At 43.6% G+C, this 25,362-nt stretch overlaps 1 long non-coding RNA gene across 1 annotated transcript in view; it reads left to right on the forward strand.

Moving 5' to 3' along the window:
• Positions 1-25,362, forward strand: part of LOC111769947 (uncharacterized) — a 42,541-nt gene that overhangs the window by 4,508 nt on the left and 12,671 nt on the right. The window contains exon 2 of the long non-coding RNA XR_002802774.2: positions 13,299-13,406. This is a non-coding gene — a long non-coding RNA (uncharacterized lncRNA). The remainder of the gene's footprint in view (positions 1-13,298; positions 13,407-25,362) is intronic.

The raw sequence follows: 25,362 nt of genomic DNA on the forward strand, positions 1-25,362 counted from the left end.
CCCAGTCAAGCCCCGGCGGCTGCTCCATCCAGGTCCCTACGCTAAGGCCCTCTCGCCCTCACTCCTCGCGGCACTCTGCCCTGCCCACTGCGCGTCTCTGCAAGCCTCCTGCGCTCCCCGGGCCCCGCCGCCACGCCAGCGCGGTTAGGGCGCTCCCTACCAACTTCCCACCCCCTCCCCATGGGGGTGCAGCCAAGGAGCCCTTTTTTTGTCAAACGCCAAGCCCAAACACGACAACTTTTCAAGAAGGCAGGAACAGGGTGGTTAAATTCGGAGGAGTCGGAAAGCGCGTCTTCCCAGCTCCAATCTTCTCCGTCCGCGCGAATGAAGCGCTGAGCGGTGTATGGAACGGCCGTGCCGCCGGCACCGCGACTGACAGAGGGCCGGAGCCCTAGAGCCGGCAGAGGCTGCTGCCGCAGCGGGCCATGCCCGCAGGGGACTCCGGGGACAGTGTGAGCGGGCCTTTCCCTCCGCACGCGCCTCCCTCACTCTTTTTCGGACCAGAGCAGGGCAGCGCTTAAAGGCTGACCTCCAGCCCTGCGTGGGGGAGTCTTGCGACCGCCCTGTCCCGGCCTGGGAGCCCTGGGTGAGGGCAGTGTGAACCAGTTGTCGCGACTCCTGTGGGCTCCGGCCTCGGGCTCCGGCCGCGGCCAGCGGGTCATCCCCTTGGCTCACTATTCCCGCCCCCACCCGGGATCACGTCTAGGCAGTGCGGCCCCCGCGCTACCCTCCTCTCCCGCTCCCCCTCCATTTCGCCGCGTTTACCAGCGCGTTTTGTTCCCCTGTCGGATTCCGGGGCGAGGGGCTGTAACCGTGCTTTCCTCCGACGGACGCTAATCAAGTAATTTCCCCATCCCAGCCCCATCAAATTGCTCTTTAGCTGTTGAACCGCGGAGTTTTGCTCGCCTTTTCACATGCTAATCACGCCCATTCAGCGGCTCTCGGTGGGGCTGTTTGTCGCGGGATAAATCTCCTTGTTTGCCGGCTGCATGATTAATTGATATTGTTGTCTGGCTTTTGTGGGGGCCGCGAGGAGCTGAAAGGCGGCGCGTCGTGACTGCGCCGGGGGCCGCTGGCGACATCATCGGGCTGCCGAGGTCCCGGAGAGGTCGAGCCGGGGCTGATGACATTATGCGCCCGATTTGGTTTTCCTTATTAAAAAGATGATGAAAGACTCGGAGACCCTAGTTTACAACCCACCACTGGGGCGCAGAACCGCACAGAGTTTAAGCCACAAGCGCAGACAAAGCCCGGGCGTTTGCTCAATTCAGAGAAGAGTGTGTGTCACTTCTCCACGCAGGAGACAAATCATATTTCGGCCCACCCGGGGTATCAGTTGAACATGGATGAGCAGCGTTGTGCTTTGGTTTTTCAAACAAAGAATAAAATCTTTTTTGTTGTTGTTGGAGATTGGAAAAGGCGGGTTAATATCCTTAAAAGATAAATAAAAGGAAGCCAGAGCTCCGATGGAGAACTTGTAGGCAGCGGTCGAGGAAAGCAGCGCAAAGGTGCTTCCAAGCCGGACCCAGGTTTGCGGAATCGCGCCCTGCTTATACGGAATCGGTGGCCCCGGGGAGGCCGGGCGCTAACGCCGAGCTCGCAGGGTCGCTAAGGCCCGCGTCCGCCTGCAGGCCAGCGTTTCATTTGCCATCACAGGTCCCTGCTCGTTGCTGTATTTTTCTGCTGCCCGCAGATTTGCAGTCAAACCTACAAATTCCTCCGCCCTCCACACCCCTCCCGCCCTCTCCCCTGAGTCCTGGGGTTATATCCTAGACTGACATCCCCGAAAACTTAGAGATTCAATTAAATAATTCCAGCTACGAGGTGCTCCTACCACTTGCTTACTGCAAATATTTCCTTTTTCGAGTTGTTAAAAAAAAAAAGCGAAGAGAAGAAAAGAAACTGTCGCCTTCGCTTTCACTGCGCTCGGAGTAATTGATAGGCGCCATCGGAGGTCAGAATTTGCATAAGAATTAAGAGCAGTAAATTAATTTAATATTCCATGCACATCTCCAATTATTCCTGGAGACCTTTGTCTCCACGGCTGCCAGAGAGGGGATTCAGCTGCTCTTCAGCCAAACAACATCTGTGCGGTTAATAATTTGATAAACAGCTCATACAAATAGTTTCTGAATTATCTGGCAGGCCAATGACTATTAAGTTTGGAAATGTTTTGGCAGCGTCTCCCGGTGTCCTCCGAGGGCCTCAGGCGTCCGCCCAGACAAATGTCTTCTTATCTTTTAAACATCAGCAGTCGACAATGTGTAAAATAAGTCATTATCATTAAGTAATAACCCTGCCCCTTAAAAAAAATAAAAACGCCTGGATCATCACAGTGTCGGCAGGCCGTCTATTAAAGACCCTGAGATGAACAGACCTGCTGAACAGCGTGAAGGGGAGGGAGAGACGGGTGCTGGGGAGCGACTGGATGGGGGTGGGGAGCTTTCTTTTTGATATCATGGGTTGAAATTGAGTGACTGAACTTGTACATGGAAGTATCTACAATGCAAGGAAGGGGCATGGTGGTTGCTCCTGGAAGGGGAACCGGCTGGGTGGGTGAAAGGGAGACCAACTTTTCACTCTATTGCTTCTTGTACCTTTCACTGTTCTCCCTACCTGCAGATGTTATTTATTCAAAAATTAAATACACAAAAAACAAATTGAGTCACCAGAAAAAAGGGTGGATTATTTTGGCTGGATATAGTCCTTTAGTGATTTCTCCCCATTCCTCCTCGTGACCACACTCCCTCCTTCCTACCTTTACCCCCAGGCGATGGGCCCCCATCCTCCTAGCAGCTTCCCACAAAGCTGGGGTATGTCAACCAAAAGGTTGGGTTGGCTGGAATTTGGAAGGGAGCCTTTGCAGAATGATGCCGTCCTGTTATCAAAACAGATGTGAATTTAGACACTTTTCCTATGCTATCCCTCTCCCTACACTAAAGATTTCATGACTGCGATTATGTTCCTTTATCTTCCTGCCACCCCTAGCAGAACCCTTTTCCTGATATAAAGTCTAGAAAGGAGCCATTTGATCTTGAATGAGACTCAGACTACTCTAATTTTTGCAACGTGTGCAGCTCAGCTCTGTTTACTACAAGTCTGTGTTTGTCCTGGAATTGTTCTGCCCCGACTTCGCTATAATAGGATGTTCGACTAGGATCCTTATCTTTGTCTATACATTCCTACATGTTTGATGTATACATCTCACCCATTCAGTATTCTACTTTCTATTTCCTACGCTGCTGACAATCTAAGTACTTGAAGCCACTGAAAACTACCGCGAAGTTCTGAGTAGTGTTGAAGCAGTAATATGATAGTGCCCTGTCCTTGTGCTCTAATGAGCCTGGGGTAGCACTGAGCTTTAAATACAGACAAACCCTTCAGACTTCAGGTCTAAATATACAAGTTTACAATGAATACAATGCTTGCCTGAGCTCAGATGAAGAATCGCTTTTCCAGAAAACAAGTCATTGTGTCACAAGAATATGACAATAGCTTTTCTACCAGGTGCATTCACTTCTATTTTTAACATTTTCTTCTTGCATTTCATTAGATTTTTTTCCCTTAGAACTATGGACACCGCCAAGCCTCGCAGGCTTTTATAAGCATACAAATCATCTCTGTTATTTATGATTGGGTGTCTCTGTCTGCATCTTTTTATTAATTTCTGACTTTGATTCAGACTTCTCTACTCAGCAGGCTGATTTGAAAACATTTCTTTTCTTAAATGGAATATTATCAATTCTTTTGGGAATCATTCTAATTTTAAACACCAACATATTCCATTTCTTAATCTGCAGCTCTGATGTTACTCATTTTTATGCACACAACCCATCTCCTTAGGCCATAGTTCTTTTATGCTTGATATTTATCTTCTTTACATTTGTTTAACTATTTTTCAAGGCAGTATATGGGCAGAAAATGACTATTAAACAAGGAGACAGGGAACTCTGACTATATTTTGACTATGTAAGTAAAGCCACAGAACATTGAAATTTTGAGATTTTTTTTTTTTGCTAATGAGCCCTCTCCAGAAAAGCCGTCTGGATACTATTAAAGTTGATGAGTTTGGAAGGATTATCCTGATAAATGCTGGGCTTCCTGGTCATTAGACACATATTTTCAACAGTCTCCTAAGCGAGACTAAGGTCTGCGTTTGGAGGGAGGTTTGCTGAGCATAACAGGAAATTGTCGGGGAAAAAATCTAGAGTATTGCTTTACTTTGTAGAGTTCAAATCTCTACAAAGGTAATGTTCAGTGGCTTAAACAATACATACCCTAGTTATTTCCAACCTAATTGTGAAAGAAATATGCTTTCTATCTTGGGAAAAGTTAAAGAATGGCCAAAGTGCAGAATAATGATTTAAAAACTCAGTGTCATCTCTATGAGAATAAAAGGATTTTATTTTTTTAATTTGAGAGAGAAGAACAGGGCAGAGCTATTAAAATAATTCTTCCAATAAAGAAATTCTTTCTATTCATTTGCTTCCATTGCTCTTTAAAGAAGGACAAGTTCTGCATATATGGCCTGCTTAAACCCAAATCTAGTCAAAAACTGAATTTGAAAAATATGGGTTAGTATGTAAAAGTTATGAGCAGGATTCACTTAGATAAACCTGTCTGTTCTCATTTTCCTCTGTTTTAATATTTAAATGAGCTGTGCTGAGTGCTGATGCTGGGTGAGCATCTCCATTCCTGATACAGGATTCAAAAAGAAAGAGCTTCAGCACTTATTAGCCTGTGGATATGGCAAGCCATGGAAATAAGTCCAGATTCTTCAGTGATGTCTGTAAAGTGTCTCTGATCATCATGGATGTCAGCCAGTCACATGGTTCTTGCCTCTCCCTCCCCTGGCCAGGAGTTGTGATTATGATTGACAGGTTGAGCTTCACCTAAAACTCAGGGTCACCCTTCACGCCATTGTTGTAGATTTGTGTGGTTTTAAAGACACTGTTCTGGTGTATGGCAGTAAAGTTCCTTGAGGAAGAGCACCATTATTATTTTTTTAAAAAAAATGCACCAAGGGAAAACATGGCTCCAAGTGAGGCTGGCTGGTTCTGCTTGAAAGAGAGGATCATGGGCAGTAGGGATAATGGGTCCCTATGACATTTGCTTTAGCCAGAAAGTCCAATCTAGCAGCCTAGTGTAGACTGAACTTGAGAGGGGTTCCGAGAGCTTCTGCTTCGCTGACTCTCTGGTAAGGGGAGATGAACCCTGCAGAATATCAGACCCTTAAGCATGACATTTGAGACCTGCCAGAGTCTGGTTGGAATCAATGTGGGTGTAAAAGGAAAAAAATGGTGGGCAGAAGCCTTTAGTTCTAGCTGTCCACTAACTAGCTGCAAGTACTTGAGCAATAACCTAATATTCCTGTGTCAGAGACTCCTGTCTGCCACTTCTCACCAATTTATTCTCTCCTTGCTGGGCACATGGCTGCCAAGCTGAACTACATTTCCCAGCCTCCCTTGCAGCTACATATAGCTCATGTGACTAAGTTCTCACTAATGGATCGCAAGTAGAAGTGATGGGCATAATTGTCATCTCATACTTGTACCTTCTTGTCCTTTCTTGCTGGCTGGAAATGATGCTAATGGAAGCCACAAATTGAGGATGATGAAGCTCCTCCAATGACCTGGCTTTGCAAGATGACTTCCTGGAGCAGAGTCTGCCTTCTCACCCTCTCTTTATGGAGACAAATAAATTTCTATAGTGTTTGAAAAACTGCATATTTTTGTTCACTTTGTTACAGCACTCACCCAAAATAATCTGCATCTTGGTTTTGTTTTTCTTAACTGTAAAATGAGAGCATCGTAGTTTAGGTTTCCCCAGAAGCCAACAGTTTATTGGGAGGTGATCTCAGGAAAAACCAGTAGATGAGTGGGATTGAGAGACAGGGAAGGAAAGATGGCCATTAAGGTGCGTTATAAAGCAAGTTACCTTTGTGGGCAACTGGGCTTTAATTCTACTGAGAAAACTCTGGGAAACTGTGTAGGACACCTGCCTTAGAGTAAGTCCACCCAAACTGGGGTATTTATACGCCAACTCCTCTTAGTCATTGGCTGAGGGTTCCTCTTCACAGGCATTGTTTCCCCAGCACTTCTGGCCTGTTGCATAGGGTGGGCTGCAGGGCCAAAAGAAGCACCCAGGCAGTGAGATGCAGGCTCTGGTAGTTGGATATTGAGCTGGTACGCACTGAAGTATAAGGACAAGGGTCTACTGACAGGACACTGACAGCATCAGCTACAGAGGGCGTTGACGAATAGTCTTGAAGATCTCCCTCCCACATTACTTATCTGGGCCTAGTTTATCAATCTTTATTCTTCTAGTTGGTAATCTGAAATGTCTGCTCCAACCAGATAGGTTTACTCAATTTAGGGCTCCCCAAATACCACGTGCATGCATTCTCATTTTACTCATGCCTTCCTTTCATGTGGAAGCAGCTCAATGCTTGTATAATCTCCTATATCCCCACTAAATCAGTTATCTATTGCTCCTTAACTAACCACCCCAAAACTTAGTGGCTTAAAACAACAATAATTTATTATTTTTCACAATTCCATGAATCAGGAATTTGGTCAGGCCTTGTTGGGCACTTCTTCTCCATGGATTGTCAGCTGGGCTTATTCATGTGGAATGACCAGGATGGCTTCTCATCTTCCCGGGCCTCTCTTCACATGGCCTCTTATCTTTCAGTAGCCCAGCCTGGACTTCCCCACAGCATGGCAGCTGGGCTCCAAGAAGGAAGAAATGGAAGCTGCTAGTGCTTTTAAGGCCTGTGCCACTGGAAGTCTCAAAATGTCACTCCCATATCATTCTATTGTTTAAAACCAGTCACAAGGTTGGGTTGGAAAATAGATTCCCCTTCCTGATGGGAGGAGCTGCAAGTATGTACAGAAATGGAAGAACTGACATGGCCATATTCGGATACTGTATCATGCCTACCCATCCCTTTCCACTTATTCAAATCTCTAAGACATATTGCTACCTCATATGGGAAGCCTTTCCTATCATGCTAGCCCACTGGGGTCTTCTAGCCCTGTCTAAACTCCTAGGGTACCTCTTATTATACACACTTGCTGTTTTGTCCTTAGTCATTCACTTGTCTTGTGCCACTTTTTGTTGCTGCTTATTGTTGGCTCTTTGGGGCCAGAAAATGCAGGTTAGAGTTCAGAACACTTGCACAGTGGGAGTACACAGTGGACTTTCAATGTGCATCTGTGCAAAGACAAAGGAAGGACACAGAAGTAAGGGTTAGGTGGAGGGAGTGACCAGCATGCATATGTCCTTGGGCTAAGATCTAGATGAATCAAGCTCACTTCTAGTAGATTTATCTAGAGTCATCAACAGCTTATTCTGAAAATCAAATAATCATGAAATCCTCCCAGCCTAAGGGAAGCTCAAGTGACACACACATCTACATGCAGGAATGGCCATGTTTGTGACTGGAATGTATCACCTAGAAGGTGCCTGGAAGGCTTCTCCTTTTCAAACACCACCCCTCCCCCGTGAGGCACTGTTCCCTTGTGTCAAGCATTGCCCTCTCTGAAAGTGCAAGTACTACCTCTTGGAGATGGAATAGGAAGTGGAGGGAAGATGTGGAAATCTGAATCTCTAATGTCTTAGTGCAAAATTAACTGATAAGAGCAGTGTTTATTTTTCTCTCATAGAAGAAACTGGGGCAGCATGAATGTGCTGGAAGTTTAGAGACCACTGATACCAAAGGAAGGAGAACTGAAGAGGAAGGATATCTGTCATCTCCCTTCGTGTCAGAAAGGCCAGTTGTCCAGGAGACATTCTGAACAATGCATTATCCTGGGCATTAGAAAGTGGGCAGCATTCTCAAGGACAGCAGAGAAAAATGGAAACATAAGCCAAAGGAAGATTCCAAAACTTATGGGCACATTTGTATGGGTTTACAGTCAGAGGATGGACATCCCTCCAGTCTCTGGGATCCAGTCTTCTACTTTGTCACTGTGTCTTTGGTCACTAGGTTTCCAAAGGCAGAGTACACCTGTGGACAGACTGGCCCATGGTGTCCACAGGAAGTGGAATAAGTATCATTGTTGTGTGTAGTAGAAGCAGCAAAAGGAGATCAGCGGGGAACTGGATGAGTCTAAGTGCTAAAGATTGACAAGACTTCCTCTGTTGCTCCTAGTGACTGGTGGGGACACTTCTATAGCTCCCTGAGCATGCAACCCCCACCCCACTTTTTTATTAAATGTCCTGAATTGCTCTTTTGGATCAATCAAAGAAGGCTTGCTTCAGCCCACCTCATGGCTAAGGATATCGGATGTGTAAAAGATGACAGTTTTAACACATTATCGTGACTGGCAACTTTTTGTGCACTGATGTTGGCTAGCATGCCGAAAATGTGCTTATTGGATTCTTGGAAATTTGTAATGGATGCTGGCTCTAGGAGAGGCAGAACAGAGCACAGATTCTACCATGGGTCATGCCTGTGTTTAAATTTTGCCTCTGTCACTAGCCTTGTGACCTTGAGCACATTTGAAAATTCTATTAGATGTGTGAAAAGGTTTCCTCATCTGGAAAGTAGGAATAATAATACCTAAGTCATAGGGTTGTTGTGAGTAATAAATAAGTAAACGTTTGCTAAGTTTCTAGAAGTTCCTTGGCACAAAGTTGTATATAATAAATGACTTTAAAAACAAGTTTTGTTTTTTTTGTTACTTACCGTCTGATGATTTCACCACACCACTGTGCTGGCAGGGAGTGTGTATGCATTTTCCATTAACCATCAGAAAATAAACATAGGCATGTATGATTCCTAAACGTAGGGAAGAAATCCAGAGGATCTAGGATTTCTGTCCATCCTGTTAATTGAAAAGAATATTTTGGCACCAGTTTGGGGATTCATAAAGAAGATAAGATGTTCAAGCCATAACAGAAAGGAATTCTTTTTTTGTGGTTGAAATAACAGATGAACTGGTTGCAAAAATTGGCAGAAGTCTTTCCTAGAACATTCAACCTCCAACTGCCCGTTGACTGGGCATTCCCACTGCTTCATTATTACAAATTCTGCTAAGTGTGTAAAGAAAGCTCCTTTCCTTTTGGATGACCCCCGGTTATTGAGAGTCATCCTTTTCCTCAGTCTGTGAATCCCAACCACATTCCACATTGAGACTTGCTCCTCAGAAGGGGAACTTTGGTGAGCAGTCACGCTTGTTCCATCTTTATCCCCTGGCCAAACTTCCCACGTGCAATCATATCTCCAAAAAAAAAAAAAAAAAGAAAATCGAGAAAAAGTAAGAGTGTAAGAGTAATCCTTGCCGTCATCTTCTTCTCTTCCAAAGGCTTTCTGTAGGTTGATGACACTGCAGAATTTGCAGTGTTCTCAAGCACTTGGTGGAGCAAGCATCTCTCCATTGACTCTTTAACTGAGCTGAAGCACCCCGATGAGGGGTCTTTATGTGGCCATTTGTCAGGAAGCCAGGACCCAGGGATTTTGGAAAGAACAAAAGGAATTTGGTAATTTTACAAAACTCCTCTCCAAAAAATTGGAAATAGGAAAAAAATGCCTGGAGAAAATCAATTTGAAGATAGATACCAGACATATCTGAGAAATTGCTGGAAATGAATGTACTTACAGATGTCACCTTTCTGAAGGCAGTTAGATTCTTGAGTTTTATTTCACTCATAGTTTGTGCCCATTGCCGAGGATGTATTCTTCCAGGAAAAGTAAAGGCAAATTTCTTGGCGTTTGCTTAGCTATATCTCCCACTGGAAAACCCGTTAGAGAGCCATTCCTGAGGGCAACTGGAGATGCAGATGAAATGGCCCCCCATTTAGTATTTGGTTGAGATGACCCAAATGTTTGGCAGTCATTAAACCTCCTTCAGGCAATATTCATGAAAATAAACCCAAGTTGTCAATACGCAACATCGTTAAAGTTATGTCAGTAGTCACCATTGGAGGGGAATGGAAATCAGGTTTGCATTGCAGAATGCACTTTGTTCAAAACTATGGTTTCATTTCCACTTTTTGGGGAGCGGAGAGAGGTTGCACAATCTCTTTACTGAGTTTTTAATCGAGTTGCTATTCCACTCTTTCTTTTATGGAGCCATAGAAGTGTCTGTAACGAAAGATTAAAATGGTCCTGTGCAGTGTTTTGCAATGGCTATGCCCAAATAAAATATGACAGCTCTCTCATAGGGCCTATATGTAAGCAGAGGGAGCTCACTAACAAGCCATATTATGCTTTCTGCCATGCATACTGATTGCAAATTGTGTGGGTTCTCCTGGATGCCATAAAAAAAAAAAAAAAAGGTGTGTGTGTGTGTGCTTAAGAGAGAGAGAGAGAGGGAGAGAATTTCTTTCTCCCAGCTGGTTATGAACCTTATGCATAGCAAGCAATGGAGAAATGAAGCTCAGATTTCCTGTAGCAGAGGACACACACACACACACACACTTACACACTGACAGGCTAATGGCTACTTTCCCAAAGAGTGGTTAGAAAGAAGTAGTAAATGGGACTGTGTTGATGCTGGGAGAAGACCCGGGCAAAGATCAAGATACCCAGCAACATATCGGATAACACATAATTGGCGGGTCACAGCCAAATGAGTGTAGTCATGCATCGCCGGGCAGGCCTTTGCCTGTGATAAAGACACTTGTAAACAATTCAGTCCCAGAACATGGCAATAATATGTTGATCCGGTGTGTAATGAGGTGTCCCTGGAATCAATAAGCAGTCGTGGAGAGCAGGGAGCAAGGGCAGTGGCTGTCTTTTTGATGACCTTTCCTCACCACCAAGGACCCCATCTCCCCTGAAGAGGACTTTTCTCATTTTGCAGCCAGCTCCGAGTGTCAGAACTTCCATTCGCAGCCAGCAAATGAACAGCCAGGCCCTGCATGCTAATGAAGTCCAGGCTATTTTGCACCTTTTCATCCGCACATTATGCTCTTGACTCTGGAGAAGGTGGGAATTAGGCCGGACCCTGGTGTCAGACTGCCTGATGGCTCGGCTCCGGAAAACTGGTAATTGAAGCTGATGACTGATGCGAGGGAGGCCTGAATTTGGAAATAAACAGTTTCAAGCACTGCATGTCATTTCTAGAGAGACTGCTGAGAGAATGGAAATGAGCTCCGTTTCTTGAATCTAATGCAGTTTCTCAGCAGGAAAAACACCGTCTTTTAGACAACAATGCCAGTCATTAAGATTTAAATGTTCTGGCGATAATAGAAGAACTGGCCTCCCTGTTCACAAACAGCACTTATGTAAATGTCTTTCAACACCCAGATCTACATTTAATCCACGCCCAGGAAGATAACTGTGTCGGCAAGCGGAACCAAATGCAATTCCTAGTCTATAAATATCATTCATAAGGAGAGAGAGGAAAACAGTAAAATTGTTTGCCAACATGTCACACAGGATTGCCTGTCAATGCCAGCAACAACGACAACTCCCTGTTGAAACAATGAAAGGACATTCGGAAGTCTACAATAAAATACCCCGAAGCCACACTTTTACTGGTTATTTTTGCACTGCTGTATTTCATTCCAAATAATATACCATCCTGGCCTTTTATGTGGAAATGGCACGAATATTCCCTACCTTCCATGCAGAATCTACATTTGGATGGTGAATCTGTGTGTTTAGTGTTGCAACAGAAGCCCAAATCTGAACCCATTCGCTTATAATCTTTTAAAAGAAGTCCTTCCATCGTGTATTTATTTCATCTTCTCTTAACGTTAGTTACTAGGTTGCCAGAAAACCCCAGACCAAACGTGACAAATGGTTTTTAGTCTTTTCTCCCCAGTCTGCTGTGATTAATTGGACTTTGTGTTACTGTATGCAAAAAGAAGGGCTTGTCACCCACACACAGCCTTTTGTGTTTTAAGAGGCTTTAAAATCGTTTTTACTAGACATCCCTCCAGCCCAGTTCTTCCTGTGCAGGTGAAACACCTTCAGGGAGAAAATTACAAGCCCGGAGAAGAGGAGAACAAGGCCAGTGGTATTTATCATGGCAGGCCGGAGTGATTCATGAATAACCATCGGTTTGCTCTTTTCTCGCTTCTCTGCCCTACTAGAAGTGAGATTTCGATATTTTGGGCCTTTTTCAATTTAATGGTGACATACAGGATTCTCACAGGGAGTCTTTGGTTTGTTAGCGACATCAAGGATATCAGTACAACTTGAAAGAAACTGAAGGCAGCTGGGGTGTTATTGTCACTTCAGTTTAAAGGTAGCAAACCTATCTCGCAGAGGATCAACACTGAATTATTTCAACATTTCAAAAATATAGATAAGCAATGCATTTCTAATAGTGTGGATACTTGTGGATACTGGATAGGGCAATGAATATTCAGCAATCTTTTGCATGAAATATATGAAACTCAATGAGAAATAGGTTAAGTCTTAAACACACACACACACACACACACACAGGCACACCTACCCCTCATTGTGACAATGTTGCTCCATTCTGACATTATTCTTGTCTCGTGGGGTCTCCCATGACATAATGGCTAAAAAAGAGGGAGAAAATTGGGGTCACTAAAATGCAATAATGATAACCGCAGGCTCTGTGTGCATGAAGTCCATGCACACCGGGAATTCAATATTTGTATAGTGTGTCCAGAGCAGTGCTGCTTTCTTTGAAAAGCTTTTATGTGTATTTTCTCACTGGCCTCTCATGGCAATCCTATGGCACAAAAGTCTGTTTTATTAACATGTAAGAAAAGGGAGGCGAGAGAAATCATGTGATTTTTCTAAGGTCACACAGCAAATACAGTGGTAAAGCCAGAGTCGGAACTTTCTGTTGTAAACGTTTGCCATGGTGCTCTCTTCTATAAATCCCTGTTCCCCTGTGTAGATACTTTTGATAAAGAAATGTAGTCAGTACTAGGCTATTTCTACTTTCATCCTTCACAAGCACTATCTCTTCTGTTGCTGTTATGAGGTTGAAATTGTTCTGACTTGGAAGCAGGATGTGCAACTCCAACTGTCCTGGGGAAGAATAGCCAAGAACAAGGGTTTTTCCAGTCTTCAATGGTCCCTGGCGGTGACTACTATGGTAATAGCATCCTTTTTGTGTGGAGAGCGTTGCCTGGATAAGAAGCAGTGATTCAGTGTAGTTTAAGGGTTAAGAACCTGGGCTTGGCTTTGGTTCAAATCTTGCATCTGTCACTGTATCAGCAATAGCAGAAAAGGAGAGTGGGCCATTTCTTGCTCATGTACTGGGAGTTCCAGAAGCAGGCAGTCTAGCCTGGAATAGAACAGGCCCCATGATGCTATCAATGTCCCAGGTTCTTTTGTTTTTCTATTCCACCTTTTTTAGAACACTGATTCCACCTCCAGATCGCCTCATGGGCATGTCATGGCTGTGCAGTTTCAGCAGTCTCATCTGAAGGGGGGAAGAAGAGAGGAGGGCCCCGCAAAGAGCCAGGTGAGTCGCTGTCCATTCAAGGAGCTTGCGGGAAGCAGCTCCACCCCTCAACGTGTGTCTACAGCTCATTGGGAAAGACTTTCACATGGCTGTTTCTACCTACAAAGAAGGCTGGGAGGAGAAAACTTGAAGCTGACGTGTCACTGCTCCCTCCGTCGTCTGACTTCTCGTACTAAGGAAGAAAAGAACAGACATTGTGTAATTAATTGAAGGAAGAGTTTGCTGCCACAAAGACTGACTAGATGTGTGAATCCCAGCTAGTTATCTAACTTCTTTAAGTCTCAGTTTACTCATCTGTCACATGGGAAAAGATAGTAGCCCCTTCCTCCCTGCGATACCAGGGTTGTGAGAATAAAATGAGGTGTTTCACGCGATGTGCCCATTTCAGTCTCCGGCACAGAAACGTTAAGATACTGTGATCTAAAATGAGGTATGAAAATATGCTCAGCCTTAACTAAAGATCAGGGAAGTGCAAATTAAAACCCCAAAAGGATGTCATTCTTCTCTCCTTTCCAATTGACAAAAATTAAAATAAATAATAATGTGTGAGGGACAAGTTCTCAGGGACGTAAGCACTCTCCTAAGCCACTAGTGAGATAACTGGGATGGTGTTTTTGGAGGGCAATTTGGCAGCAACCTTTCTCCTTGGAATCCATCCTAGGGAAATATTTGCGTAAATGTATAAAATGACCTGTCTGACAAGAGTCACTGAAACACTGCTTGTAATAGGAAAAAGCCCCAAACAACAAAAACTGCACATATCCAAATGAGGAATGTTTAATTAAACTGTAGTACATCCATGCCACGGCTTATTATGCAGAAGATTAGAAGAATGAGGAAGATCTGTGTGTACGTAGAGATAAGGAAAGAAAGAAGGGAAGAAATATTAAGAACTTGTTAAGTGAAAACAACAAGCTGCAGAATGACATGTAGGATACGATGTCATATATTTAACTCATACTTCACACGGTACTCTAAATCATTCTTTCTCTCTCTGTCTCTGTCTGTCTCTGTGTATACGCACACACATAGAGAATTCCAGATTTTAAAAAAAAATCACCTTTTGGTTAAGTATATATATATACTTCCAGCATCTGCCCCAAATTTTAGTCATGATGTTGAGCAGGGCTTGTCCCACCAATCCACCAGGTTCTGACAACAAAGGGAATTTGTTCAGAGACAGATCCTAGCTCAAGTCCGTGCAATCCTTATTCTCAGGATTTTTGCCAGTATTCATCTTTTGGTTGAAAAAAATGTATATATATAGATTGATGTAGATACTTGTAATTGTATAGCTAATGCTCTAGAAAGAAATACACCCAATAAATAATGATCACTTCTGGACTCAGAGCAGGGGAATGGTCAAAGAAACTTTATTTTTCGCCTCATCTGTAATGATTTATCTGAATGATTTTTTTTTTAAGATTGGCACCTGAGCTAACATCTGTTGCCAATCTTCTGTTTTTTTTCTTCTTCTCTCCAAACCCTCCCAGTACATAGTTGTATATTCTAGTTGTAGGCCCTTCTGGCTCTGTTACGTGGGGTGCCACCTCAGCATGGCTTGATGATTGGTGCTGGTTCTGCACTCAGGATCTGAACTGGTGAAACCCTGGGCTGCTGAAGCGGAGCATGCAAACTTCAGCACTCAGCCATGGGGATGGCCCCCTAAATGATATTTTAAATGTACGCTTTTATTGCAATATTGTTAGGAGGCAATTCTCCGCGAGTCTCATTTTATATTGCATGTTTTGTGAGCAAAGGCACTGACAGCTTTTCTTCCAGACTATCTGTTCAAGGATGTTTGTACAGCAATCAGCTTTACAAGACAGTGAAAGAGTCTCCCTCTGAGGCAAGGGCAGGTCTGTTTGCTGTCCAGTATAATAAAGATAATGTCCCCCTACAGCGCCAAGTTTGAGCAGTATTTGCTTGCAGCCCCTTTAAAAGACTGAGATTTCCTAAGCTCAGGGTTCTTCAGGTCTGATGCAGACCCCGTGTGTGTGCAGCATCCACCTGGGCCCACCTTCATGTCACCCCCGTGGTACTTGAGAGTCAAAGGGAACTGACGCCAACGTGAAGCTCATGTTTGCTGTGAATAATAAAGTCCTTTGTCTCTGATGCAGGAGTCTCCTGGATTCTGCCAGCACCCATGAGATTGTGGCAGGCTAAACTCTCAGCCCATTCACAGTACTCATAAATATAACGTAGGTACTGAAAAGAAAACCTATAAGTGTATAGTTTGAAGAATTTTCACGCAGTTGACCCACTCATGTAACCAGCACGACATCCAGAAAAAGAACATTACCAGTGTCACAGAAATCTCAGTGATGTCTCCCTTAGTCGATAGCCCCCCAAGGGTAACACACTCCTATCTAACAGCATGGATTACTTTTGTCTTCTTTTGTTGTTGTTGAGGAAGATTCACCCTGAGCTAACACCTGTTGCCAATCTTCCTCTTTTTTGCCTGAGGAAGATTTACCCTGAGCTAACATGTGTGCCAATCTTCCTATATTTTGTATGGAGGTCACTACCATAGCATGGCTAATGAGTGGTGTAGGTCCATGCCCGAACCTGCAAATCTGGGCCACCAAAGCAGAGTGTGCCAAACTTAACCACTATGCCTTTGGGCCGGCTCCCTAGTTTGGCCTATTTTTGAACTTTACATCAATTGAACCATACAATCTGTACTCTTTTGTGTCTGGATTCTTTCTTGCAACATTATGTTTATAAGATTCATCCGTATCATTACGGATAGTTGTAGGTCATCATAATCATTGCTGTGTCAATAAGCCACAATCTATATATCCTACTGTTGATGGACGTTGCACTATTTCAGGTATTTTACTATGAAATTCTTTCTTTTCTCCCCCCAGTTTTATTGAGATGTAATTGCATACATCACTGTATAAGTTTAAGGTATATAGCATAATGGTTTGACTTACATATATTGTGAAGTGATTATGCAGTAAGTTTAGTTAGCATCCATCATCTCATTTAGATACAATAAAGAGAAAAAGAAAAAAAGAAAGAAATGTTTTTTACTTGTGATGAGAACTCTTAGGATTTATTTTCTCAACAAATTTCATTTATATCACACAGTAGTGTTAACTATAGTCATAATATTGTACATTACATAGCTAGTACTTATTCATCTTATAACTGGAAGTTTGTATCTTTTGACCACCTTCTTTCAATTCCCCCGATTGTTTCTTTTTTAAAGGAGAGCATATTTATATATTACTTGTATGATTTAAAAACATTTTTTATTGCAGTAACATTGGTTTATAACATTATATAAATTTCAAGTGTACTTCATTATATTTTGATTTCTGTGTAGGTTACATATGTTCATCACCCAAAGACTAATTACAACCCATCACCACACACAGGTGCCTAATCACCCCTCTCGCACCCCTCTCTCCCCGTTTCTCCTCCGGTAACCACCAATCCAATCTCTGTTTCTATGTGTTTGCTTGTCGTTTTTATCTTCTATTTATGAGTGAGATCATGTGGTATTTGACTTTCTCCCTCTGACTTATTTCACTTAGCATAATACCCTGAAGGTCCATCCATAGTGTCACAAATGGCCGGATTTCATTGTTGCTTATAGCTGAGTAGTGTTCCATTGTGTATATATACCACATCTCCTTTATCCATTTGTCCCTTGATGGGCACCTAGGTTGCTTCCAAGTCTTGGCTATTGTGAATAAGGCTGCAATGAACATAGGGGTGCATGTATCTTTACGCATTCGTGTTTTCATGTTCTTTGGCTAAATACCCAGCAGTGAAATATCTGGATCATATGGTAGTTCTATTATTAAATTTTTGAGGTGTCTCCATACTGTTTTCCATAGCAGCTGCACTAGTTTGCGCTCCCACCAGCAGTGTATGAGAGTTCCCTTCTCTCCACATCCTCTCCAACACTTATGATTTTGTTCTAGAAATTTTCAAACATACACAGAAGTAAAAAGAATGATATAATGATCCCCTATACACCCATGGCCCAACTTTAACAAGTATCAACTTCTGACATTTTGTTATAATTACTTATAAAATTGTATTTTATATATAGTTACATTGTAATTACAATCTATTAATTGTGATTACAATTATAATTAAGTTACAATTTAATAATATTTAAAAAGAAATAGGCCAACTTTTTGCCCCCCTGAATTGCTTTCAAGATGAAGGCATCTCTATGATGAAAGAATAATATCAACTTGCTCTCATGGTGAACTTATTTGGTCTCATGCCTTTAAGTACCATCTATATCTGGTTGACATCCAAGTTTATTTCTCTAGTCAAAACCCCTCTGTTTAACTCCAGATTCATATATCCATCTACCTCCTTGACATCCCTACTTGGATGTCATTTTAGGTCTGGTTCCTCAGAAGCAGACCTTAGATGAGGGTTTGTGTACAAGTGATCCATAAGGAGATACTCTTAGGAGACACTAGTAAGGTGTTGGGGGAAGCAGGACAGACAGAGAAGGTGAGGAAATCAGGCAAGGTGCAATATCAGGCAGAGTTCCAGAGAGGGTGGCTTCACCCTGACCCCACAAATGTGCTCTGGAGTGTGAGTTATGCCTCGCAATTCGTCCCAGTGCAAGAATTGGGAGCTGGGCTATTCTATTTCTGCACTCATCAGTCATTGTCCAAGGGTGGCTCTCTGCAGGGCACAAACACCCAGGCACTTCTGGCTTGGCAGCAGAGCATCAGCAGAGTCTGCTACTGAGTCCAGTAGATATCTCAAATGTAATGTGTCCAAAACTTCTGACACTCCTCCCCCAACTCCCATCTCCAAAGTACGTCCTTCCAGTACTTACACAAAATCCTTTGGAGTCACCCATGTCTCCCCTCTTTCTGTCACATCTCTGTCAACACATTAGGGAATAGGTTGGCTCTACCTTTAAAATGTATCTAGAATATTCTCATCCCCTCCACTGCCACCTCGCTGAGCCACCATCCTATCTCACTTGAATTACTGTCAGAGTTTCCCAGTTTGTCTCCAGGCATCTACACTTCTACCCGCCCTGGATCAGTGTCTTCTCAGGAAAGCAGCAAGGGAAGTCCTTTTAAAATGGAAGTGATCATGTTAGTCCTCTGAACAAAAGCTTTCCATGCCTCTCCATTTCCCTCAGAGGAAAGTCAAGTTCCTTACACAATGGCCGAAAAGGCCATGCTCAGTTCCCTGCCTCCCACCTGTTTACCTCTTGACCTCTTCTCCTCCTACACACCCTGTCGCTCACCCCCTCCAGCTGCACTGGTCTCCTTGCTGTCTGCTGAGCACACCAGGTCTGAGTCTGTCAATCCCTCTGTCTGGAGTATTTTTCTCCAGATAATTGCGGAGCTCCCTCCCTCACCTCCTGCAAGTCTGTTCAGTGTCGCCTTCTCAAGGAGGTCTAACTGGACAGCACTATTCAAAATGGCGACTATTCTCCCTGTCCCTTATCTCTCTTTCCTTGCTCTTTTTTTTTCATAGCATACCATATACTTTACTCCCTTAATGCGTGTACTGTCTGCTCCCACTAGAAGGTAAGCTCTGTGAGGACAGGAATTCCTGTGTGTTTAGTTCGCTGAGGTACACCAAGCTCCTGGAATAGTTCAGATACACAGCATATGCTCAAGAAGTCTTTGCTGAATGAATGATCTTCTGTAAATCTCAATTTATTGATACTATCTCAAAGGAATTTTCTTAGATTCAAGACCAGCTGTCTTTTAAGTTGTACCCCTGCAGTGTCCAGTCAATGGCCGTAGACTGCCCCCAGGGGCAGGCAGCTCCCTTCAGCTGAGGACTGTTTCTGGGAAGAGACTCAACAGTGAGTCCTAAGTAGGCAACTGCCGTGCAACCTGCAGTGAGTGCCTTAGCCCTGCAGGGGGACTCTGGCCAGTCCCACAGCGTCCACCACACATGTGCCTGTGCCTCTCAGGTGCACTTGCTGCATGTCAATTCACCCCTTCAGGATTCTCCTGTTTTTTTCCTGGGGAAATGTAACTAGGAGGGGAAGGTTAGTGGGATGAACCTGGTGCTGCAGCTGTGTTGGGGCCGCAGTGGGTACTCATCTTCTCCCTCCTCTGCTAACTGTTCTTGAGTTCCCTCAGTCTGAGCCTCTCCTGGCCTAGGTGGCTTACCTGTTAGGATGACCCAGGGGGAGTCATCCTTAAGGAGTCTGAGCCTCTGGTCTCCTTGCTCTTTGTAGACTGTGGCTCCTGCACTTGTCTATTTACCATCAAAGCTGGTCAGGGGAAGGCCAAGAGGCACCCACCTGGGTGCCACACACCTTCCTCCTTGCCTCCATTGTGTAACAGCAGCCTTACCTCTTCCTAGTGATCAGGGTCAATTACCCTGCCAGGATGGGGACTTTGCTCCTGGCTTTCTGGTCTCTTGGCATGAGGAGCCCAAAGTTGGCATTCATCACTTAGGGTTTAATGGGTCTCTTGCATCCCCTGGAGGAAGTGTTCCTCTTCTTGGGAACTAGGATGTCTAGAACCACAGAAACTAGAATTGCGGAGATAGGAAGTGCAGATTCTTCAATAACTCACTGGAAGTGATGGTGTATAGGGCCACTTCCACGCTCACTCCTTGGTTCCCAGACCTATTTATTTCACCTACTGTGAACTCAGTACCACATAATGGTCACTGATTTATGGTATGTGCCACATTCTGGAGGATAAAGGTCCATCCTTGCACGATATTGTATCTCAGCTGGCACATTGGCTATGCCTTGTATGGGTCATTTAACTAGTCTATCAGGCTGGAAGTTTCTTTGTGGTGTTGAATGCAGTAGAACTAGAAGACCCCCATGGACACGAGACCACTGGTGGACCATCTTTGCTATAAAGTAGGCCCTTCAGTCCAATGTGACGTAATGTGGGACCTTGTGTTGGTGGATCCATGACTCTGTAAGCTCTCTAAGCAGGGTGCTGACTGAGACTCTGAGGGCAGGGCAGGCAAACTCATTCTTGGAATAGATATTGACTCCAGTCAAGAGGAATGGCCATTCCTTCCAGGGTGGAAGGGGTCCAGTGTAATTAACCTTCTATCAAGTGAGTGGTTGGTCTCCTTGAGGGATGGTACCATAATAGGACCATCGGTTCCTGTGTTTGGCATATTGGACATTCTGTAGCAGCATTAGCCATGGTGAGTGAGAGCTCATGCTGTCAGGCCCATGCTTGACCCCCATACTGCCATCATGCCCAGTTAGTTCATACACATATTTTGCCGGCACTGAGATAGCTGATGATAGGGGAGGGCTGAATCATTTTCTCTACTTGATTTTTTAGTGTCTTTTCTGTGGTGTCCTTAACATGAGATATGAAAATCCTTATACTTCATACTCACTTCATTTTGTCCATCCACATGCTTCAATCTCAGAATTCTTTGTTCCTCGTCTTCTTATTTCGCTCCTTTTGGGCCCTTGATCTACCCACTAAGTCATTTGCCACTGCCTGTGAAGTTTTATGCAGTCTTCCCTTGGGCCACTTCTCTTTCCACATAAAGTGGATGATCCTTTGCACCGCCCCAAAACTCTGCTCATTGGGAGGATATTCCGGCTGTTAGGGCCACCCCTCAGTGGGGCCGTAGTGCAACTATTGTCCGTTTTCTGCTTCTACCCATCTACTGAATCAATCTGTGAACCAAGACTGGTGTTTTTCCTTCCCTGTCAGCTGGTCATAAAGGACGCACCCGTGTGGTTCACATATTACTTTCGGGAAAGAAACTGGTGGTGGACGGCATGGATGTCCGGCCATGTGGTTATGTAATCATTTGCCCTTTCTGAACCTGCTCATGCTCCAATCTGGATCTACCACACCCATTTTGCAAGGGATTACTCTTGGGTCTGCCCTTCCTTAAGACTCTACAGGTCTAATAGAATCCAGCTTATGATGGGCTATTCTGGCTGCAGTCACTTGCTGCTTCATTGTCAGGTACTCAATCTTTACCTGGGCCCAGAAGACCACTAGGAGCAATTTCTCCCCATGACCATTTTTTAAAAAATTTTGGTAAAAAACGCAAACCATAAAGTTAACCATCTTAACCATTTTTAAGTGTTCAGTTCAGTGGTGTCAACTACATTTATATTGCTGTGCAACCATCACCACCATCCATCTCCAGAACTCTTTTCATTCTGCAAAATAAAAATTCTGTACTCATTAAATAGTAGCTTCCCGTTCTCCCCTCCCCACTGTCCCTGGCAACTACCATTCTACTTTCTGTCTCTATGCATTTGACTACTCTAAGTACCTCATAAAAGTGTAATCACACAGTGTCTGTCCCTTTGTATCTGGCTTATTTCACTTAGCATAATATCCTCAAGGTTCATCCATATTGCAGCATATGTCAGAATTTCTTTCCTTTTTAAGGCTGAATGATATTCTGTTACAAGTATATTCTACATTTTGAGGATAAGTTTTTTTTTGAATGGTGTAAAATTCTGTACTGCTGATGGCCTGGACTTATTCCAGAACTCTAGGGTCTGACCTTGTGATTCTTTTACTGGGACATACATAAACTCCACTGGGCATCTTTTCCTACCACATATGCCTCTGAATACCACAAGGTCTGTCAGATTGTATGGCCCAAGAGACAGGCCTGACCTGCTGCAGGACCCTTTCCTGCTCTGAGCCCCATCAAAGCTGGCAGCCTTTTGCATCACTTGGTAGATTGGTTGGGGAAGCACTCCCAAGCATTTCCCACCAGAACCTGAATAGGTTTACCAGGCATTGCATGAGATTCAGTAACTTGTTTTTTTCCTTTGGAGATGTTCCATCATGCCTCAGACCACTAAAAACTTCATTGATGGGTAGTTTCCTCAATCTTCATAGGGTTTATCTCCTATTCTCTGTTTTACCATTTCTTGCTCATTTGGTCCTATTAACTTAATGTCATCGATACCTGGACCAATGTGATGTTCTCCTGGGTATCCAACCAGTAAAAGTCTCTATGGACATAGAGTCTATGGACCTATGGTCCATTGGTCTAATGGAAGGAGAGTTTTCATGGACCTGGGAAAAGATTGCAAATGTATGCCGTTATCCATCTTGGGTAGATACGGACTGCTTCTGGTCCTCATTCCTGATGAGTATGGGAAAGAAAACATCCTCCAAATCAATGGCTACATGCCACTTACCTGAAGAAGGTCAATCTGCTGTACAGATACCACATGGAGCACAACTATGGCTGCAGCTATGACTTTGTTCCGTTTGCACTTAGTCCATGATCACTCTCCAGTGTATGTCTTGGCTTTGTAGGGCCAAATTGGTGAATTAGATGAGGATATAATGGAGATAACTCCTGCCTCCTTCAGATCTTTAAGAGTGACCATAATTTCTGCCGTTCTCCTAGAATATGACATTGTTTTTGATGCAACCTCTTGACTAAGAGCAGAGGGGGCTATTTCAGAGGGTGCCATTTGACTTGGCTTTCCCCACTGTGATAGCTCTTACATCACAGGAACCAATGTGGTGATTGTGCCAACTACAAAATATATCCATTCTATACCATTAGATAAGTCCACAGATGCAGTAGACCCACTGAGATCCTGGCCAGGACTCTACTTATACCTTCCCCAATCTAATAGGGATTCCATAATGCTACTTTGGTTCCTTGGGTATCAAAGTCATGTCAGTCCCCGTGTTCAAGGGCCCTAAAAATGCTTGGGATGCAATCTCTTTTCTGGAAGGACAGCCTTCAGAGGATCAGCTGTGGCCACAATAACCCTTCTCAAGGAAGTGTAAATTTAGGTCACAAATTCATGTTAAGGCTGGGGAGTGGAAGGATTTTCAGGGGAGGTTTTTTTCCTGCCTATTGTCCATGTTAAAACAGGTAATTTTTTTGCCTTCCACTTACATGAGGGAGATTGTCTTTTCTGATTTACTTTTACTGAAGTGTGGTTTTTTTGGGAGATGCTGTTTTATGTGAGGTGTTTCTAATTCCCCACCTTCTACGAACCCTGCCTTCTGTTTCTATGGGCAAGTCATCAAATGAAAGTTTTTTCCTACCAGGTAGTGGCATCTGGCTTCAGGTGAGCTGATGGTTTTAATGCTTACTTATCTCTCTGGATTCCTGATTTCACGTTGTTTTGGCCCCTGAGGATTTGGGTTGTTTTCTTACCTGTGTGATATCCCTCCCAAATCAGTATATTGAACCCTAACCCCCAGGACCCCAGAATGTGACTGTGTTTAGAAACAGGACCTTTAAAGAGGTGATTAAGGTAAAATAAAGCCTTTAGTGTGGGCCTAACCCAACCTGACTGGTGTCCTTATAAGAAGAGAAAACTTGACACACAGAGAGACACTAGGGATGTACATGCACAGAGGAAAGACCATGCGAGGACACAGTGAGAAGGTGGCCATCTGCAAGCCAAGGAGAGAGGCCTCAAGAGCAACCAAACCTCCTGACATGGTGATCTTGGACTTCCAGCCTCCAGAAATGGAAGGCAATAAATTTCTTTTGTTTAAGCCAACCAGTCTGTGATAGTTTGCTATGGCAGCCCTAGCAAACTACTACGTTGTATCTGAAAAAGATTTTTAAAAATTTATCTGAATCATTAATGACTTTGCAGCAGAATGTTATTCAGGGTAGGCAGTCAAAATAACTGCTGTTTAAGTCCATCTCCTGATATTTCTATGAATTTGCTTATAAATATTGTGAAGTTGTTGTGAATTGTATACAAGTTTAGAACTATTGTCTTCTGAATGGATTCTGTCTGTTAGTATGGGACACATCTTTTTCTTATTTGTTTGCTTATTTATATAATTTTCTAATCATATTTGGTCTAATAATATTTCTACTGTCCCTTTCTTTCCTCCCTCCCAACCCAACCCTCCTCCCTTCCTTCCTACATTTGGATAGTATATGTTTTCATTCCCATTATTTGCAAGCTTCCTGTGTTGTTTGCTTTGGATTGTTTCTTATTATTGGAATATATTCAATTTTTGAATTCAGTTAAAAAATGTATATATTTTCAATGTTATTTAATAATCCAGATATAGATATCTATTTTTATCTGGATTATTTGTCTTTTTTATTGTTGAGTTGTAGGAGGTCTTTATGTATTCTGAATACTAGACTCTTGGTTAATACATGATACATGATTTGCAAATATTTTCTTGCATTCTGCGGGTTATTGTATCATTTTTCTGACAGTATACTTTGAAGCACAAAAGTTTTTAATTTTGACAACATTCAATGTGTGTATTTTTAATTTGATTTAATTTGATTGTTTGTGCTTTTGGTGACATTTCTAAGGAAGCTTGCCCAATCCAATGTTACACAAATTTTTTTAAAGAGTTTCATAGCTTTAACTCTTATGTTTAGATCTATGATCTGTTTTGAGATAATTTTTGTATATGGTGTGAAGTAGGGCTCTAAATTCATCCTTTTGCATGTGGCTATCAAGTTGCCTCACCACCATTTATTCAAAAGATTATTCTTTCCCTCATTAAAATCAATTGACCATGGAGGTGACGTCAGTAACATGGTGGAGTAAGCAGTTTTCTTTGTCTCTCCCCCTTTGAACTACAACTAATTGGACATTCATTGGGCAAAGGATATCCACACAGCATCTCAGGATGCCTGAGAGAACCATGCTGCTGTACATGGGAAGGTGGATGGACTTCCCCCTGGGAGGAGGTGGAGATAGGTGAAAACTCACCAACTGCCGGACAGCCTAGTACCTGCAAGTGACTTTCTACCAGCTGACATGCTCATAGCATCGCCACAGCACCAAGGGTGGGTGTGCATGTGTATCAGCAGCGCGACAGTGGAAACAGGTGACTACAGCCCTATCTAAGCCCCCCGTGATTGCTCCTTAGCCCAGTGGGAAAATCCATGGTCCCACAGAAGCCACGGGAAAGCCCCTACTCGGCATTAGTGGAGAGGCCCCACCCTCTCCGCTAATTCAGAACTCTCAGCATTCAGAACTCTGGGAGGCCCTGAGGCAAAAGAAGCCCGGCCT

The sequence above is a fragment of the Equus caballus genome, chromosome 22 (assembly GCF_041296265.1).
Source record: "Equus caballus isolate H_3958 breed thoroughbred chromosome 22, TB-T2T, whole genome shotgun sequence".
Taxonomy (NCBI): Eukaryota; Metazoa; Chordata; class Mammalia; order Perissodactyla; family Equidae; genus Equus; species Equus caballus.